The 19696-nt window shown below is 47.6% G+C and overlaps 1 protein-coding gene across 1 annotated transcript in view; it reads right to left on the bottom strand.

The window, feature by feature from the left end:
- Positions 1-4084, bottom strand: part of ARSG (arylsulfatase G) — a 40976-nt gene extending 36892 nt beyond the window's left edge. Inside the window, exon 1 of the mRNA XM_064467113.1 lies at positions 3979-4084. The gene's annotated coding sequence lies outside the window, so the exon portion shown is untranslated. The remainder of the gene's footprint in view (positions 1-3978) is intronic.
- Positions 4085-19696: the final 15612 nt, after the last annotated feature.

Below are 19696 nucleotides of genomic sequence, written 5' to 3'. Positions count from 1 at the left end.
GGGGGAGGGGTGTTGCGGGGTGCAGCCCCCTGCTTCCCCTCCCCAAGGGCTCTTGGCAGCGTGGCTGTCACATGCTGCTTCCTCAGCCTGAAGCCGCGTGTTTACCCTGCAAATTGGGCAATCCTACCTCCTTTTAAATGAGTTGCTTGGAAGCTGGTAGATTAGCGCTGACCTCAAGGGTACTCTTGTAAACCCTTACCCGGGGCGGCCTGATTAGAAGGAGCCTTTTCTTCTTCGAGTGGTAACTGAATTGGTGGCATTTAGGAACATTCTCCTCATGTCTTCAAGAAGCATGCAATCATGTAATTATTTTATCATCCCTCTGAATTGCAGAATACTTTCTCCATGCCAGGCAAGGCAGCTCATGTATCAGAAATCAAGCTACTAAATAGCAGGATAGTTGCACTAAAGGGCAATTTTCTCTCTCTCAAACCTTATTTCTTTTTACACCAGCTGAGCTACGCCCTTCCCTGCTTAGCCCGTAATTCCTAGCATCACCAAACCCTACAAGGAGTAACGGTGCCATGTTGCCTAATTCCAAATATCAGTGCATGTGTTAGACTTGGAAATTAACTCCTTGTTGAAGGACTCATCATGGCACTGATATGTATTAAGAGCAATTTGTTTTCATTCTGGTTGTAGAAGTTCTAGAACAGAGGTGATCACACATGCAAGTGGAGCAGACTTAATGCAAATACCAAAGTCCTGGGATGCTGATCTGTCTCCAAATTTGACTCTGGCTCACTTACAGCAGTGAAAAAACATTATTTGCGACAGCTTCCTCAAAACAACCCCCCCCCGCCCCCCCCCCCCCCCCCAAAAAGCATTACAAAGGCTGCATGCTGTTCACATAAATAAAAGCACATAAAACTGTAACGCTATCAGATGTCTCCCTGCACAGAAACAATTTCGAGTAATTTTTCCCACCTGGTTTAAATTAATTGCCCACAACCTCCTCTGTTATCCTGGTATAAAGGCATTAAGGACAGAATAAAATAGCATAATACTACTTATTTTTATACAGTAGCATTGTGTATCTACTTCGTACTGGTAAATAAGAGTACAACATGGGGCAAAACTCGCTTCTGCAAGCCTCGGTATTCCTCTCAAAAGTCGTTGTATAAACTCTTGTAGTCAATGAGGCCAGTGCCAGCCAAATGTAAATAAAGGAAATTACACAAGGTCAGCTTGCAGAAGGACAAAAAGCCCTCAGACAGTAGGTAACTACCCTTTCTGAAGCAGAAAGGAAGCTGTACAGTGGGGTTGTTTGTTGTTTTGGGGTCTTTAAAAAAAAAAACAAAACAACCGACAAAATCATTTTTCCATTTGAAATTCAAAGGAAGGGCAACCTCTTGTTCTTTTTCACTTATTTTAGATAAGCCAACATCAGGTACCTAACAGGACAAATGAATCCTTAAAAATAGCTAAACTGGTTTTGGAAAAAAAGTGAAGTAGGTGCTTACAAAACAGCTCAAATGTTTTAATGCTTCCTTTCAGATGTTACTTGTTAGCATCTGAGATCATAATTTTCCAGCTGCCCGTAGTAAACATGACCTGAATTTTCACAGTGATGCAAGCCCAAGCAGCAGCCTTCCTCCCTCCCTCTTTAAAGCTCATCTTAAAGACGCCTCACCGGTTGGGTTTAGGAGAACATCCCTTTAACTTCTGCCTTGGTTTGAAGGGTCAGAGAGAAAGCACTGCTGCCCAGAGGAATTATTTTATACTTGATGTCCACACCAAAAGACAGGACCTCTGGTTCCCACCGTCATACTGCACTGGCGATGCGTGGGAAAGGCTCCCGGGCATCCCGAGATGCCGTCAGTTTGAGAAGCCAGTTTGCAGCCGCGATGCATGCGTGCCTCCCACTGATCCAGGCGACCTCTGGGGATCCTGGCAGCAAAACAGTTTTCCCCTCCCCAGTTTCACTCACATGGACTTTTACTTGCAGGATTTTCAATTTCGTGGCTGCGCTAGCACAAAGCTCACTCTTGCAAATTGCAGTAAGTCAACTAGTAAATCAAATGCAAACCCCCATCCTCCTTCCTACTGCAGTTGTCAAGCTCCAGTTACAACAATTTGTGGTAAAATATTACTTACCAGCACTTTGGCCCATGTGAGCAGCTCTGCCTCTGTAAAGACAGCCCCCTAAATCACTGCTTTGTCACAGAAGCCACAAGCATAACCAAAAGACTTATTACACACAGACATTATGAGAATAAGGCCAAGGAGACAATAGTTTCCCTCACTTCCTTTTTGTCAAAGCTTTCATTAATGTTGTGAACGTCTTTTTCTACTTTATCTGCTGTCGGCTACTTGCCGCAGTCAGCCTGGCAGAGGAACGGCCCAAACCAGCCCCAAAGAGCCTGAGCGGCAGCGAGACCGGAGTCGGGCGATGGCGAACGGGGGTGCTGAGCATCACCCTGTGCTCCTGCTTCAGCAGCCTGCTCTCCCCAGTGACACTGCCTTTCTGCTCCGCTAATTCACTTTAATCTCCACCGGCTTGTGCTATAGGAAGCTATCAAAGCATTTTAAGCACTTCAAGCACATCAAGGCTTTTGCACTTTGCTGTTGATGTGGCTGGTATTTTTTTTTTAATGTTGCAAAATGAGACAAAGACCCAAAATCACCAGTGAAGAGCAAAGACCATTTGCAGAGTTATACCTGGGGTTCAAGGGCTGCAGGAGGCGAGCACGGGCACCCCACGCAGCGCTGCCCAAGCACAGTAACAGGGTGACGCTCCCTCCAAACCTCCACTGGGCACTGAGCGAGCAGGGCCAGCTTCCCCCGCGGTGCCCTAACCCCCAGCACTACAGCCTGTACGCGTGGCCCGCGCTGCACCTCCACGCCGTGTGTGATGGTAGGGAAGGCTTCCTACAGAGGGTATAACCTGACTGTAAATGAATGACTAAATAACGCAGTGCCGGATGCACAGAACACCAAAGGATACAGAGCTATGTGACAAGGTCTGATTCTGACACTGCCACTTGGACAAACCTGCTGCGGAAGCCTTTTTTCTGCTCCCAGGCACAGCGCTTGACCAAACTTACCCAAACCCTTCCCCTCGCAGGTCTGCGACCCTGCCTCTCTCTGCCGGCGGTGACCGCACAGCGGCTGTGTGTCCCGGCTGGAGCCGGCCCTGGCAGCCGGAGCACAGAGGGGATCTGAGGACGCCTCGACACGCATGGCCACTGCTACTCAAGATTCAGCATCCACAGGCAGGAGCTGGCACAGCAATTACTACACCTTGACATTCCCACATTGCATTCTCCCAGAGAGCCCATACCAGGTGTGAAAGCAGGCTCTGGTTTGCACGGAGGGGAGGGAGGAGCGGGGCAGTGTGCCCTCCGCAGCCCGGCACCAGAAGCCAGCCTCGCCACGGGACGGGATGCATCCCTGTGGATGCGGGACAGGGTGTGCCTCTGCTGCTCCTCCAAAAGCAGCGCTGGGGGACAAGTCAGCCTTTGCTGAATATGGCAACGTGCACGCCAGGAGACTAGGAACTGGAAAACACACATGGAGCAGCAGCCTGGGCCGTGCTTGGAGCTGAACCCCCAGAAAAGCCAGCTCCTTCCCACACACCACAGGGCTCCCTGCTTGCTCTGAAATCACTCCCTTCCCCTCCTCCTGCTGCAGCCCCAGGCCTCCGGTGCAAGCTCCGAGTTTGCCCTCACCGCACCAAGTAACAGCCACCAAACGCCCCGTGCGCCTTTATCTCCCTCCCTACACACCCCAGGCTGTGGCAAGAATGGCTTATCAGCATCAGCCACGCACAGCCCTGGCCCTGTGCCCTGCTGCGGGGCAGCCCCAGGCGCCAGTGGGTGCTGCAGGCCTCCCATGCCGCAGGGATGGGCTCCTGCCAACTGGTCCCACCGAGCAAAGGGCTCCAGGCAGTTTGGCACTGCCAGGGAATGCCAGCGCGAAGCTGGGTCCCCCCCCAGACGCAGTTAGAAAACCCAGAGCAAAAGCCTGTGCACTCACTGTGCAGAGCTGCCTGCCATGTTTTAGTCCTCCCCGCCTCGGCGTGATCCCGGGAGCCCCGCTCCTCCCCGTGTCCACGCCGAGGGGAGGAGCGCGGGCTGGGGAGTCCAGGCGAGGCGGCCACGCCACCGTCCCGCAGCAAAGGGCCCCCCCGGCAATACCCCGTGGGTGAGAGGGGGCACATCCCACCCCCACCTGCTCAGTACCACCAGAGGAATCTGCTCCCCGACCTCCAGCAAGCCCTTGCACGACAGACAGTCGTTCCCTTGCTGCTCACAAAACACAGCCCTTTTCTGCTCAAACATCAGCTGCACATAACCCAGCGAGGGGTTTCATCTCTGCCCTCGCTTGAAAACTCCAAACTGCACCTTGTTCAACACTCGTGTCCACCTTCAGCTGCACAGAAACGCCGCCGGCCTTGCAAAACTTCCCCTCCCTTGGTAGCTCATGAATTCCCCATACTCCACCAGAAGAAAAATACAATAAATAAACTACCTGGAAAGTAATCTGAAGGCATAAAGGCAGTTTTTCGGTTTCTTCTCCTTTTTGCTGACCGTTCTCCTCCTGCCTCCCCTGGTGAGGATCAGAGCCCTTCACAGCTTCTTCCAATATCACAATCAAGAGCACTCAGAAAAGAGAAGGTGGAAACCCACTCCCTCAACAGCAGTTAGAGCAAATCCTGATGCAAATTGATCACCCAAATATTTAAATACAAAACCATGTTCAAGCTTTAGTTTGTAAAATGTTTTCATTGACACAACCCCTATCCTTCCCAGATCTGTACCGGTACCTTTGCATCTCAAAGATTTTTATTCACTGTCTTTTGCAGAGCTTTGAATGAGAGAGGAATTTCAACCTCAGCTTTGTCTTCAGGGACTAGACACTGATCTTGCAGCCTGACCTACGTGCTGGATTTCTCCTTGGCAAAAAGCACCGTCATTGCAGCAGAGGGGGCCAAACTGGCCAACGCACACTGTGTAAAGTGATAACTGGACATAATATATATCTATGTCAAATTCAACTTTAATAAGCAAGGAAACAACAGCAATAAATATCAGAATGTATAAGTGATTCTATTCCAAAAGAGTAATTTTTTAGACATATATAGATGCACTCGGGCATGTACTTTTTTACTGTCAGAACAGCAGATTATTCACACACTTTGGATAAACTAATTGCTCACGGTGTGTAAGACCAGGAAGGGGGCACAGAAGCAGATTAGTGAACCAGAGAGCAAACATTAATCCTGAAAATTGTGCACAGTGGGAACTCTCCCCTGTCAGTCTGATTTGGGGCCCTGGTATGAGGGAGTCAATTTACCAGCATAGAGGAGGAAGCATCCTACCTGGGTGATGTGAAGAAAAACGGAAGCCTAACCAAATCCTGGTCACAGTAATTAAAAATAACATCCTGACACAGGAAATTAAACCTCTTGCACAAAGCGCCAATTAGAGCTGTGAACCTGATTAGGAAAAAAAAAACAACCAACTGTGTAAATAACCTGGATTAAAGTTCAAGGCACCTTCCCTTGATCTTCATGCAAACTCTTAGATGCAACTGGACTTCGCTCCTCTCCTTGCAACCCACGCTATGGACAGATCTTGTACTTGGAGGCAGCAGGTATCACGTGCTGAGTGGTGCCAGTGCCCCAGCACCCAGCTGTTCATTCATAGCTGCCCTTTTCACCTGCCAACACCTTTCCACTTCTACAGAGACTCTCGTTCCTGCAATTTCATTATTAGTCTTATAAAACATGAAGAACTAAACCACGCAAGACGCCTGCAGCTGTGTGGGATACAACACATCCCAGACCCTATTTAGAAAAGAAGTGTTCAAGGTCATGAAGACAAACATGAAACAAACATTCCTGGATACACATGGCATCAGCAGAGAGCAAATACTGTAGCATCTTGTTAGCAACCAGTGTCAGCCAAGAGATGATACAAACATGAGCTTTTCAGTGAAGAATTTTTAGTGCACTGGTAGTTTCTTGTCAGACAGTAAATTTTAGAATAAACCGTAGTAAGTGACAGAAAGTAACCCTTTAAATACATGAGCTTTTCAGCATATACTATATGCCCTGCTTATATGCTTTAGGCCTGCAGCACATCAAGGCGTTTTAATAATCACTTGCGGCTCTCCGTGAACACTTGTAGGGGTTTTGGTGGACACATTTGGGTTCCTGCCACTGGCCACTCTTTCCCTATTGTCTTCATGCATTCCTTGATAGTAAGGTCTTCAAGATGTAGCACATTAAATGAAAATGAAATAAGGAAGTTGAAAGATCTTAATCTTAATGTTGAAAGACTAGAGCAAAACAATTCTCCCTCTCCACTGCATTCTGCATCTTGTATTTAAAAACAATATGGTTAATACTGGTGAGAAGGTTTTCAACCCCCAACCCGTGTGACCAACGCAACCCTTCTGCCTCTTTCCCCAAATACCCTGACTCTTCTGTAACACCTGCTTCTACTTAGCAAAACAAATAAACAGTTACTAACCACAAGTATAACTCTCTACCACTGACATTTCTTTGCATGTCTCAGACCACAGTTTCCTTTGGAAACCCTGAACTTATGTGCTCCTTCAGTTTTTTACGTCTGTAAGACTGTAGAAAGATGAGAAAAACAAGAAAACATGCACAGACAGAAGATACAGTATCTACAGCAACAGCTGAAACACAAACTAACGTAGGGGTTGTGAAATTCATCCTGCGAGGAAGTTAAAAAACGAGGCTGACTGATGCACACCATTGGTGTTGTAAGCCAGTCTCGAGCGGGAGGTGCTGGTTCCCAGGCCGAGCTCACGGAGGCAGGGGTCAGGTACCCGCGCCCAGGGCCCCGCGGGACGGCCCCTCCACGGGACAAGCACCCACCCAGCCAGGCACAAGGCTCCCAGGGAGAAGGGCGGCCAAATCTGCCCCGAGCATTCTGGTGATAACACACTGCTCCCGGACACCCTTGTCTCCAGGAGGCCTTGGGAACGGGTGGTGATACAGCTTTGAAGATGTGCTGCTAACACGCGTGAGCACTGGTTTTTGCAGGGCACTGGGTGACTTTCCTGGGAAGCAGCTGGCGGGCGGTGCTGGCACATGTGCCGCAGGTGCGGGCTCTGCCAGCTCTCCTGTGCCACCAGAACCAACTCTGCCGGGGTCTGCCCTGCCCGGCGGGGTGGGTGGCGGGAGGGCCCCGCGGTGGGTGCCAGCGGCACAGCTCTAGCCCTGCCGAAGGGGAGGAAAGAAAAGGCTGGGTGCCACGAGTGCCCGGTCTCCGTACCCTACATCCTTCTATAATGCCGGAGCCTACGGCAGCCCGCAGCTTGCGCAAAGAAAGTGGGCAGAGGGCCGGGGGAGGTCTGCCCGATCCCTCCAGGCGGCTGGAGCCCTGCAGCCGCGGGCGGGGACCCACCGACAGCAAAAACCCGCCCCAGTTCAAGGCCGGGGTCTGACGGACAGCCTGCGTTCGGCAAATTGCTCCTACCCTCGTTTCCTCACCTCCCCCCGCTCCTCCACACCGACCACTGCAGGGGGGCTCCGGGCCCCGGGAAGCTGCAGGGCAGCCCCCGGACCGGGGCAGGCTGGGGGAGGGGAAGGGGCCCCCGGCCCAGCGCCGGGTCCCACCGCCCCGGGAGGGGGAGCTCCGGGACCGCCCCCCGCCCCCCCGGCGTGGGTCCCACCCGTGACCGGCGCTGCGCGGCCCGCGGGCGCCCCCTGCCGGCCCCCTCCGTCCGCGCGGGGCCGCGCCGCTCCTGCGCGGCCACTCGGGACAGGGAGCGCGGGGCGGGAGCGCCCGCGGCCCCCGGGGCGGGCCTGCCCCACGCGCGGGGGGCGAGGGGCTGCGGGCGGCTCCCGCGGGGGGCCAGGTACCCGCAAAAGCCGGGAGAGCCGGCGTGGGCCACCGCCACGCGGCGCCCGAGGGCCTGACCCTGCCGAGGGGCAGATGGCCCGCTGGAGAGCGGGGCCGCGTCAGCCACGGGGTGGAAAAGATGAGCCGCAGGACAGACTGCAGCTGGGATGCCAAAGCTCACGCGGGCCGCTGGAACCCCCACGACCTCCTCGCTCTCCGGCTTTTTAAAGCTTTATTTCTCACTGAAGTCCCTGCGGGGTTGCTACCGTCCGTGCCCACGTACCCTCCCAGCTGAGCCTGCACCCTCACCCTGCCACTACGCAAACCTCTTTAAGCGGGGTGTCTTTAGGAAAGTCTGATACACGCCAGCTTTAACGAGCACAGCCACGGTTTTGTGAGGGAAGGACCAAAGAGAGTATGTCTGGTAGGGTTCGGGCATCGGAGGATCCTGCTGCGACCAGGAGGCAAACTCTGAACGTGGCACGAGGTCGCTCACGGCCTGGCTCTCTTTCCCCTACGATCTTTTCACACTCTTTGCCTTCACTTTACAGCAAAATAGTATCTTGTCTCCAGTCATTCACATGTAATGATGATTTTCAGTGTGCAAAAACAACCCAGCACACTTTTTTTCCCCCTACAACAGAAAAGTCTGCTTGCAAGCGACAGGGCAGCCGGCATTTCTTAGGAATTCCCCTTCTTTGTTTTATCTGCTTGGGAAACTCGGCAGAGGAAAGGACGCCTAAGCAGGGCGGTGAATCAATACTACCCATGTCCCTGCCTTTTCCAAATGATCTAGAACTTAACGAGTTGGAAATTCATCAGCCTTCTAAAAATTGCATAAAGCAAACCGCTAGGCACCGAGCATCCCCGCTCGCCTTCCACCACCCTTCAACAGCAAGCGTGATTTGGCGTTTTTCCTATTACTGAGCTGATTGTTCATATTTTGAAGGTCATTTTAGTTTTCGACACTTAAAAAAGTTGTGCTTCTTTTGTCAAAGAAGCTTGTCCAATGATGAAATTCCAAGACTCATCAGGGTTATTCCCACAATACCAAAAGCATCTCTGGGCTCTTTCTTCTTTAGATATTTGAAGAGGTTCCCTGAAAAGAAAAAAAGCAGGAAAAAGAAACAAAACCCAAACCACCAATACAAAGGCTATTTTCAGGAAAAAAGCAGCAATATAGAGGAAAGCTGTGAACACACAGGACTGTTTTTACATGTGTAAGTGCACATTACTGGGCTGGGCGGCCTGAGCATCCACGCACAATCATATTCCCAAGAAAGACTTTCAAGACCAAACTCCCTTTGCAGGCTTCAGCCTCAGGACAAACCAGCCGAGATGTTTTTTTTTTTTTTTTTGCTTCACAGATCATTGAAATATTACTTTACAAAAGCAGAAAGAAGAGTAAGACACATGCTTGAATCTGTTGTTGACTGCTAGTGGGGAAATCTTCCTAGCCCTATGGACACTAAGTGGGCTCAGCAAAATTCCTAGCAGACCACATCAGATAAAAATGACTATTAAGAATGCCCAAACAGTAGATTGTATTACTGTACCCAAAGAAAATTTCTCTTAAACGGGCTTGACAAGAGTCTGATCTTTACTGTTGAAGCTAGAACCTAAATTCTATATAATTATGCCCAACAAAAGGCAAAGCCTCCAGCTAACCGCTGCATCAACGTGGGGAGTTTATTCCCCAGCCTCGATGGCTGGCAAAGCCCAGACTTTGCAGCTATTACAGAGCGCTTCAACCAGCTCCTGAAGCAGGAGCCTGCAGCTCTTAGATCATCCTGCCGGCTGCAAGGGAACAACCTATGCAAATAAAAATTACAGAATCCAGCAGCTGCTGGGGCTGGGATGGGGCTGGCGAGACAGGGAGCGTTAAACCGCGCTCGCGGCCCTTCTCTGCAGCACAAGGCACTGCGAGCTGTCTTCCGTCAGACATGTCCGCTCTGATGAGTGACAAAGAGCCTCAGGTCCCCTCTGTTCATCAGTTTGGTCAACCAACTCGCTTCACGGCTCTTCCTTGGAGCAGTAATACTCCCACTTATTCCAGTTTTTAATGAATTTCAAATTTCTATCGATTTCTTAGGAGAAAAATACATGCACTTGCTGCTAAATGGCATTTATAACATGCCCCCAATATACACGTAACCTTTTGCAATTCCTTATAATGCCAAGAATTTGTTGCATTGGTATTTGCCATCTTAACCAATAATTAAAGGAAATCAGAACTACACAGCAGTGGTCAAAATAATGCATAACGGCAACGCAGATGTTTGCAGTAACTGCAATGCTGGGTATCTTCTGTTGCCACAGAACAAGGGCTTTGCTAATTGCCATCCCATCCAAGCAAGGCAATACATGAGGCTAAAAACACACAAACACAATGTTACCCACAATCCGCAGCACCAAAAAAACCATCGGTGTGGGACAAAACCACGACACTGAGCTGTAATTCAGCTTTTGGTTCAGAAAGGAGCCCCACATCCCCAAAACAGCTGATCAAATACAAGGCAAATAGGTGCACCGGGACTCACGTGCTGCATTTGTTGCTGATTTGGTTTTTTTTCCAGCGTGTATTTACAACAGGATTGCAATTATTAATTTAAAATGTGCATGAGAGAGACAGCAAATATTTTATTAATACAGCTAATTTAAAAGTTGCTAATTCAAAAGTTTCAGAAGACCTGCGTGAAAGCAGCAGCAAGCGAAGGAGTCCTTTGTGGTCTTTGTAATTAGAGCATCACCCTTTCGGGAGAAGAATTTGTGTAGAACTTGCAGAAATGGGGGGAAAAAGCATCGTGAGTGATGAGGCACCGTGACCACACTCTCATCATGGAGTTGGAACCCTGCAGGGGATTGCCTGCCTCCACGCATGCAACCAGGAGGCATTTTTCCTGGGGTTACTGGTTTGTACAGGTGGGTCCTTGCTATTCCCCTGCCAGAAGTGGCATTTCCCCAACATACCTAATAGTTTTTTGGTGTTTTTATAAAACAAGCCAACAAACAAAAGCTCTAAGATTTTACACTCACGTGATGCTTTTTGTGTCCAGAAGCTTTTACAAACATTAATGAGGCTTGCTGGAAGGTCCTATGTTCAGGCAGAGGAAGAGTTTAGCCCATGGTTCCAAAATAAATATATTAATATTCTGGTTTTTCCCCATATAATTTCATTATTCTCTCAAGCACTTCAAAGAGACATGGAACAATGAAAAGACAGCGATCCCGGGATTCCCAGGAGGCGTTGCTGATGTGGTGCTAGGGATTGAATTTCACACCTTCCTTTAGGGTGATGTGATTTCTCCCGTAGCCTTGCCCCGAAGCAGGACATTATCTCCTTGACCTGAAGCCGCTGAGCGAGCACGGCTGCTATATTTAGTGCTTGGATGTTCCTGGAATCCAGTCCTGCGCCCAGATCACAGTGGCTCTCCCTCCGCCTCACGGCTCCTCTGTGATGATTTGGTCTGAAGCAAACAGAGGCAGCTCAGATGTTTCCAACACTTTTTGGGGCACCTACGTGGCGTGACGCTGGCACCATGCTGCGTGCTTGCTTCGGAATGTTATGGGGCTCAAACAGAATTGTATGCAGTGAATAACCTTGCCATTTAAGCCAAATAAACCAGCTGTGCATTGCAGATCTGCTCTTTATCGTACTGATATTTTCAGCTCTGGCCTATTTTTCATAAGCATTGCGTTAGGAGCTCTTGCCGGGCTGTTTACCCATGCCAGGTGAGACATAAAGATGGGGTGACATTTGTGTCTGCACAAATAGAAATCTGTATGACCACAAGATGGAGGAAAAAGTCAGCCCATGCTAAAGAAATGTGTGATCCAAAGAGCTCCAGCTACAGAAGTGGGAATTTAAATGAGGATTTAGTTGTTCTTTTGCTTTTAAGGAACAGTAAAACACGTGGGGTTATTTCCTACACCATTGCCAAGACCTGGAGCCATTCATTTGCAACGCCTTGTGACTGTTACAAGAGGGAATGTGGAGATGGGACCACTGAAATCCTGCCACAAAGAGGTACCCTGCACTGAAAATAACCCTCAGCAAGAAGATAGAGGAGACCTCTTCTCCAAGGACCTCAAGAGTGCTCTACACTAATTTCCCTTTCTTTGTCAGGGAAATACAGCACAAAGATGCTGTGGTGGAGATGGTTTCATTTCACTGGAGGTGTCTGAAAGCGAGTGCAGAGACCAAGTTGCTTCTGGCACTGCTGAGGAGTGGCTCACCTGAGCTACCTGGGACACTATTTCAGGGTAAGAATTGCTCTCTGGAGGTGCTTTTTCCCCCCTACTGACTGTAGATGGCCCATGAAGCTGCTAGCCCCAAGAAACCCTCAACGTGGGCAGCAACTCTCATCCAAGGAACAGCAGGCTCCCTGCCTGCCTGGACAGTTACTGACTTCCACTTCCCAGGAGAGCCACAGCCGTAAGCGAAGGTGCCAGACCATGTATTCCTCCTCTGCTCTCCTGACTTTGGCATCATCACAGACATTTGTCTTGCTGCAAGCAAATGAGACAGGGTATGGAGACACGGAGTGGGAAGGCTGGCTCCAGTGAAATGGCTGGCTGTCTTCCAGATGCTTTCACATTCGATCCCTGCTTCTGTGAAGAGGGAAAAACAAAACGCTTTACCTTGTTAGGCTCTTAGATAAGAGAGACTTTTGGCAATTAATTTGAATATTAAATGTCTCAATACTCTCCGTGTATCTAACCTACTGGTTCAGGCAATTGGGGTTGCCTTTCTAAAGGAAGAAATCTTGTAATGGTATCAATCAGTGCTTTGGCACGACAAGGAAACAGCCACGGTGACTTGCTGCTGACATTTCTACATGTAAAAATGTTCCCTTACCCCAGTGGCATCCCCAGATAAAAGACAGCAGAGGTGATTGTGCACCGCTTTATTATAAGTGCAATAAAAGGCAACGTTTCACTGGAAACAGGAGGAGGATTTAGGATTTGCTACATGCTGGAAAAAAGTATTTAGTACTGTTTGTCCCTGTCAATTGCAGAGGTGAGAGAAGGAACAGCAGAAAGGTTTCCTGCAGTGAGCAGAGATGTAATGCCATCGGCGGGGAGAGGGGTTGGGAGCAGAGGAGGAGGGAGAGCTGGGGAGGCTTTCGCTGCGGAGCTGGCAGAGTCACGTCAGGCCGACGTCCCCTTCCCAGGCTTGTGAAGCGCAGCAGATGATGCAACGAGAAACTCTGAGGTTGGTTTGGTTGTGGTTTTATAAAGGGCATCACAGATTTGCATCAAGCAGGAATTCCCTGAGCAGCGGGTACCATCGCTCCCAGTGCACCAGAGCGCCCGCAGCCAGCCTGAGCACACCTGCCCTGCGCCAGACCTGGCACCCGGCACTTTGCTGGGCACGAGCTGCACCACATCCCCTTTCCTCCTGAAGTTTTGTAAGTAGGGATGGGAGAGAGGGGGAAGGAGAGGCTGCCTGGGTCATCTGCATGAATGAAAGAGGAAGTTTTCCCCTTAATTCTAAGTCAATTTTTAGCAAATGCCAGACATGATGTAAGAAGGCTGTTGCTGCTGAAGGCTTGCTCAACTTGCTCCCCTGCAAGTCCTAATGTTAATAACTCTTTGAAAATGCTGGTTTCACCAAAGTTTTTTTGTTTGCTTCCTTTTTCTTCAGGGAAAATGGAGGCTACAACAGGAAACGGTCATCAATTCACAGCTGCTCCCACCATTAGATTTTGGATTAACAGAGAGAATCCTGCTCATAAAGTGCAGAAGATTATGCCTAGGCAATGACATAAAGATCTGTATCATTTATAGCTATTGCCTTTTCTTTCTATAAAAGCTGAAAACAAAGAACAACTCCCATGCAAAGACCGTGGGTACGCAGAGCACTCGGAGTTGAACCTCACGTCAGGGCTGGTGATCACACCTACTAATTGTGGAAGTGCTTTCTGCTGTAACAGCCTGATGTGGTGAGTTGCTGGAGGTAAATTATTCACGGTTGGTGTCATCCCACAAACATCATTTGCATGGTATACAGTTAACATGGAAACAGTCATTCATTCTTTCAGTCAGCGCAGAAGGTCGTCTGGGGGAGCGTTAACATTAAAATACATGCCTTTTTTTCTTCCTTTTTTTTTCCTGTGCCTTTCTTCTACATAAGAGGCTGCCGCAGGCAACGTAAGAGAGAGAACACAGGACAGAGCCTGCAATGTGGCTAAAAACCATACAAGGTTTGGCCCAGTGCTAACTGGAAATCAGGCATGGATTTTGGTTCTAAGCATCGCCGCCTGTCACTAGGAGGAAGCATGGGAGGGCAGTCAGCATCTTCTATACAGGCACAATCCACCGTATTGAATATAGGAACTGGGAGTGGGGAAAAGTCACTTTGCTGGATGCGTAGGGTCTTGTGCTCCCTCCTGCTCTGTAAGTCCTGTATTAATAAAAACCAGTCTGCACTGATCAGCGTCATTGTACTGGGTCACCATGTTTCAAACCATCCAGGCAGAGAAATGAGATTTATTCACGTCCTGCGTCTGCTGACAAACATGTTCCTGCCTTATTCTCCAGCACCTTACAGCCCTCATTGCCTGAGGAACAGCAAACACACAACTTGCTGCTTAGGGCCGGCAGCGGGGAGGACATAGGCTTTAAATATTAACCTTCGTATGGAGTTGCGAGCCCTGAAGCAGACCTCTGCTCGCAACAGCCCACCCCGGATCCAGGTTTGTCACATCTAGTGCTCAACAACTAACCAAACTCTCGGCCTCCTCCACGGAGCAGAGCAGAGGCAGTAGCTTGGCTGCACACATGGGCGGGGACCGCATCTCCCATCTCAGCGCACATCTCATTTCTGCTGGATGTTTTGATTCCTTATCTTGGAGTCATCTGCAGCTTGTTTACTGAACTCGGGAATAAGTACTGACTGCCACAGCGGCTGGCGCAGGGCTCGCTCTGCGATCGTGCAGGACCTTCTCTTAGGAGCAATAGTGAGCAAGAATCCCAGAGCCCACAGAGCTGCTGATGGTGGAAGCTGCACTCCAGCAGGAACAAATGTCTTGCCCCTCACTTTCAAATGTGCATAGAAACACACGGGAAGAAAGCAGAGAAAAGAAATCCAGTACTACCTAAAGTCAGGCACAAATAAAACACGATTGCAGAACCTTGTGGGACGCGGTCTATCTGGACCCTTCTTGTTAATTTAATCTAGTAACTCACATTTCGCACACTCTGAAAACATTTCAGCTTGTGTGGAAAACACAGCCAAGCAGTGCATTAGGTGGGCTGGCCAGAAGTGACTCGATGTTATCACCTTTTTTTTTTCTGCTTTGGTTTAGAGAAAAAAAAAATAATCCAGCAGGGTCTGCGCCAGTACGGACTCTTGCCCTAGTTCCAGCCGTGTTCCCCGACGGGCCCTGCTCACTTGGCAGCCGCTCCTCCAGCACTTTGTCCTTCAGCTGCTGTAGAGCTTAACAGTCAGGTCAGCTGCCCGGCAGGAACAGGACTCCTAAGATCAGCTCGGAAACCAGCTCCTGCTGCTGGCGGGGCAGCCAGGGAAGCTCTTTCGGCAGAGCTTCACGCCACTTTCCTTCCCTTATGCAGTTATTGTGTAATCACTGAGTTACTTTAACAGGAAGGAAGAGGCTCGAAAACCCAACCTACATTCAGCTGTACACGCAATGAGGTGTTTTGTTAAATCAAGAGCTTTGTGAAAGTGAAGAAACTTCCACTTGCTCACATAAATCTTGTAACACGCTCCTTCCCTGCCCCTCCTTTGGCTCTCCCCGCCGCTGTCAGCCCCCAGGTGCATCAGTGTGGGAAGGTTACCGGAGTCCATGAGGTGCTGCTGGACGGTACAGCACACTGACCGATTCCCAATGAGGGCTTTAGTCAACAAGAGCTTACCTAAAGCCTAGGTGAACCTTGATGCAATTACACTTGTAATAGTTGGCTTAAAAAAAACCCCAAAACCAAACAACCTAACACAATCTGTTGAGTTCTAGATGTTGTCAGTCTCACTCCTCAGGTGGCTGACTGCATCTCAGGAAATACGATGCAAGAAAAAAAGCTTTAAAAAAAAAACAACCTTAAAGAGGTTGGTTTTCAAAGTCAGAGCAACGTCACAAATGGTGTTCATTTGATACAACTGTTTCAGTGCAAAAGAAGTGGTCAAGAGATGAGGTTGTGATTCCTCAGAAACAACCCTCCTAGGAAGAGGCAGGACCTGGAACCAAAGCTGCACTGTGGGGCTGGGTGAAGTTTCAGGGCATCTGACAGGTTTTTAACTCCTAGTTTCAGGGAGCGGAGGCGGCTCCTTCCCAGAGTGAGCTCTGCTCTCCACAATGCAGAGGCTGGGGGAGAGCACACAGGCTCCTACGAATCCACAGCAGCATTCACAAACACTAAGAATTTTTACAGTTTGTTCCGATTATCAAGATGAATACTGATGTTGAGCGCTAACTCTCTAAATAAGCATCACTCGGCCTGAGTATTTTCAAAGATCGAGTGTCCACAGCATGCCAGCCAAATCCAAGGGCGGTTGTGGAAAATCAAGTATCTCACCTATAAAAATTGACAAGGAGAAATCAATGTTCTGCTGCAAAACATTGCAGCCGGTTGCAAAACAGCCAGTGATCCATTTCTAGTGGAGGTAGAGGCTGGCTTATTCAAAAAAATAGCTTAAAAGAAAAAAATCTAACTCTGCAATACTGAGATACATAATTTATACAGAGGCTTGCCACTTACGCCAGAACACACGCAAGTGTCATCAATATTTTAAATACCGAGTACCAAACTGGTTGTCAAATACAAGTCAGCAGTTTCCTTTTGCCTCTCTGCTGCAGAGAAAGCAATCAGGCTGAACAAGATGAGCCCTTTTAGCAAAGAGCTTGCTTGAGACCAGAGACTATTACATATTTTATTTGAAACACAAGATGTGGCAGGAGCAGAACAGCTGGCCTTAGCCAACCAACAAAAAAGTGTCAGTTGGCTGCCTCCACACATTATTAATTTGAAAAAATAATTTCATAATACCAACATGAGGCTGTATATGTTTATTTGTCGTCAGTAATTTTTGTACGCAAAGCAAATATTAATAGCTAGAAGGCAACACTTTAATGGAGTATGTACAGAGCAATGTACAAGCGAGTGTAAGAGACTTGAAACTGTTAATCAACTGTTTTATAAAAAGGAAGTGATGCTTCTTCTAAGACCTCCCTTTGAAATAATTTATAGTAAACCTTAAACTAAAGCAAGGAGAAAAATTTACAATAAGTAGTCGTCCCTGGAAGTTTATAAAAAGTTAAACATATAAAATTGTAAGCCACAAACATTTATACAAAGCTAATATAAATCTTGGTTTTGTTAAAGATCTATGAGGTTGTTACAAAATATAATTTTCAATAAAGGCTTCACGTAAGGTAAGCTCTCACTGCTACTGAAAGCGCAGGAAAGCGGTTTTAAATAGTCTGCAGTTCAACTTATTTTCAAGTACAATGCAAAGAAATTGCAAAATGGCACTGTATTGCAATGCTGTGTAATGAAAAACACCAACTATGTTAATGGTACCATCAAATAGACAAGACCTGTAAAGCTACTTGTGAACAATTCGGTATGGCGTCAAACTTCTGATCATTTTGAAACAGGAAAAGTTATTCTTGGAAAATGAACCTTCTGCTACTGTCCTTAAACAGAAACAACCAGAGAACTCTTCCGATGGCAATGGACATGTTAAACGTGCACAGTTCTCAGCCTGCTCCCAAACACGGTGAGCAGAAGCAGTTTGACCAGGCTTTCTGGGACTGATCATAAACACAGTTACTAGCCAAGTGTCACCAGGATTGACACCCCCAAAGTTTAAAGCTACTGGGAAAAATTTAAACCTACTCACTAGAAAAATGAGTCTAATATACAGCCTTTGAGAAAAGTGAACCCACCTGACTTTTTTTTTTTTTAAAGAGCAGATATTCTAGAAAAACAGCTTGTTTTACACAAACTGATGGCTTACGCTCCCACAGGCGATATATAAAGTAAGGTAAAATTTTTAAAGCCCTGATGAACAGCCACAGTTTTTAGGTATCAGTCAACTCGGTTTAACACACGCTGCAGCAGGGAACAGTCGCTAAAACACCAATTTCACCTTCAAGTACAGGAAGGCTGGACAAGACAGTGGTATATTTCTGTAAGGTCAGCGATCGGTGACCTTTTAAACAGAGCTCACTCCAAAGAGAACTAAGAAAGTTTGGGGAAACTTGATTTTCTCCCTTCTTTCCCACCTTCACTAGGAATACATCCTGACCTTGTACCACAGACTGGTTTACATGAACAAGCTCCACTCTTACTAGCCAACTGTGACTCATTTGTTTGCTTCAGGACAAAAATCAGTCTGCTGAAAACATCAATCCTTCAGCTCCTGTACCAAAATTATATCATGCTATAAAGAAAGAGAAACAAATCTAAAGAGAAATACAACAGTACGCGCTGTGCTCCTTTTCAGGTAGCTAATGAAGAGTAAGTTTGAACATGGAAAAGCCACACGCTGATTCGGTTTGTTTAGCCAGGATGGTAACATTGGAACCATGTAAACAGCTACATCAAGGTTAGTTGCCCCACCCCCTCTAAAGCAGGAGTGGGAAACACAAATGAGTGATTTGACTCAGATATTTAATTAAAATAATTCATTTCTGCCTGAGACTCATATAGTGCTTATCTACCAGGGCCCCCTTTGTCAGAAGTGACCAGCATTGCGGGGTCCACCTTGCTATCTTACAGGCCCTGGTGTTCACAGGGAAACTGATCTGAAAGGATTAAAAACAGGAGGTTTTGTGTTGGTTCAGGGGAGAAGCCTGCTGAACATTTTTCCCACTTCAGCTAATATCAGAAGTGCCCAGCAGCTTGGTGATACTGACTATATTCTTGGACTGACACCAGCTTTGAGTACCTTTAGTAAATTAACAGGTCCCTTGACACAGAATTCATCAACATTTTACATAAACAAGTTTGTTTAGACAAATTCCTGGTAATCTTTGTATCACCCACTATCCAGTCTTGAGTCTTTTCTGCAATCATCTGGTCTGACATCCTGCAAAACACATACTACAGACCCTCTCCAAATTAATTTTTTTAATCAAAGTCTCTTTTCAAAAAAGAAATGTGTTCAGACAACTGTCAGGAATAGAAAAAAACCAAAACTACTCCTCCTCCTGTTGACTAACAAGGGCTTGGATTTGTTCAATTTCTGCCTTCCAAGAGAGCGGACTTTGAGGCTACTAGCCAGAAGTTTGTCGTCTGCTCATGCAGCACATACAGCTCAACCAAATCAACCTGTCATCCTTCTCCAAAGAGGGAAATGGAGAACTTCTGGACTCCTATTACAGGCATATTGACCAACCCTTTAAATAGCCTCACTAGACTTTTTTGAGGTCTCTAGTTCATCATCCTTTTTGAACTGCTCACATATGACCTGAAGACATCAAACCAGAAGTAATCATACCCACATCCAGTAAGGAGGCAAAAATCTGTTAAATATCCCCATCTAAAGATTACATTAATCCTCTGACATCAGCATTGCACCCAGACGTTATGTTTAGATTATGCACTGTGACTTCTCCCAAGCTCTTTTCAGAATTCTTTTCTCCCTAAATAGTGCCTTATTGCAGACTAATCTATGACTAATCATTGGATGATATAAAAAAATAGAGGTCTTTCAAAGCACCTAACTAAATAAAAATGCACTGTTCCCCTTCTACTGACAGGAGAACGAGGTACAGAGATGTTAATACAACTTAATCACAGTAAGTAAAAGGCTAAGTTCAGAAGATAGGCAGCTTTCCTATGTTCTAGCAGGGACACTGTTCCAAGCAGTGAGAATATTATGTCACACCACTTGTCACATGTGTAGT

The sequence above is a fragment of the Phalacrocorax carbo genome, chromosome 16 (genome assembly GCF_963921805.1).
Source record: "Phalacrocorax carbo chromosome 16, bPhaCar2.1, whole genome shotgun sequence".
Classification (NCBI taxonomy): Eukaryota; Metazoa; Chordata; class Aves; order Suliformes; family Phalacrocoracidae; genus Phalacrocorax; species Phalacrocorax carbo.
This window is presented reverse-complemented; position numbering and strand designations above follow the sequence as displayed.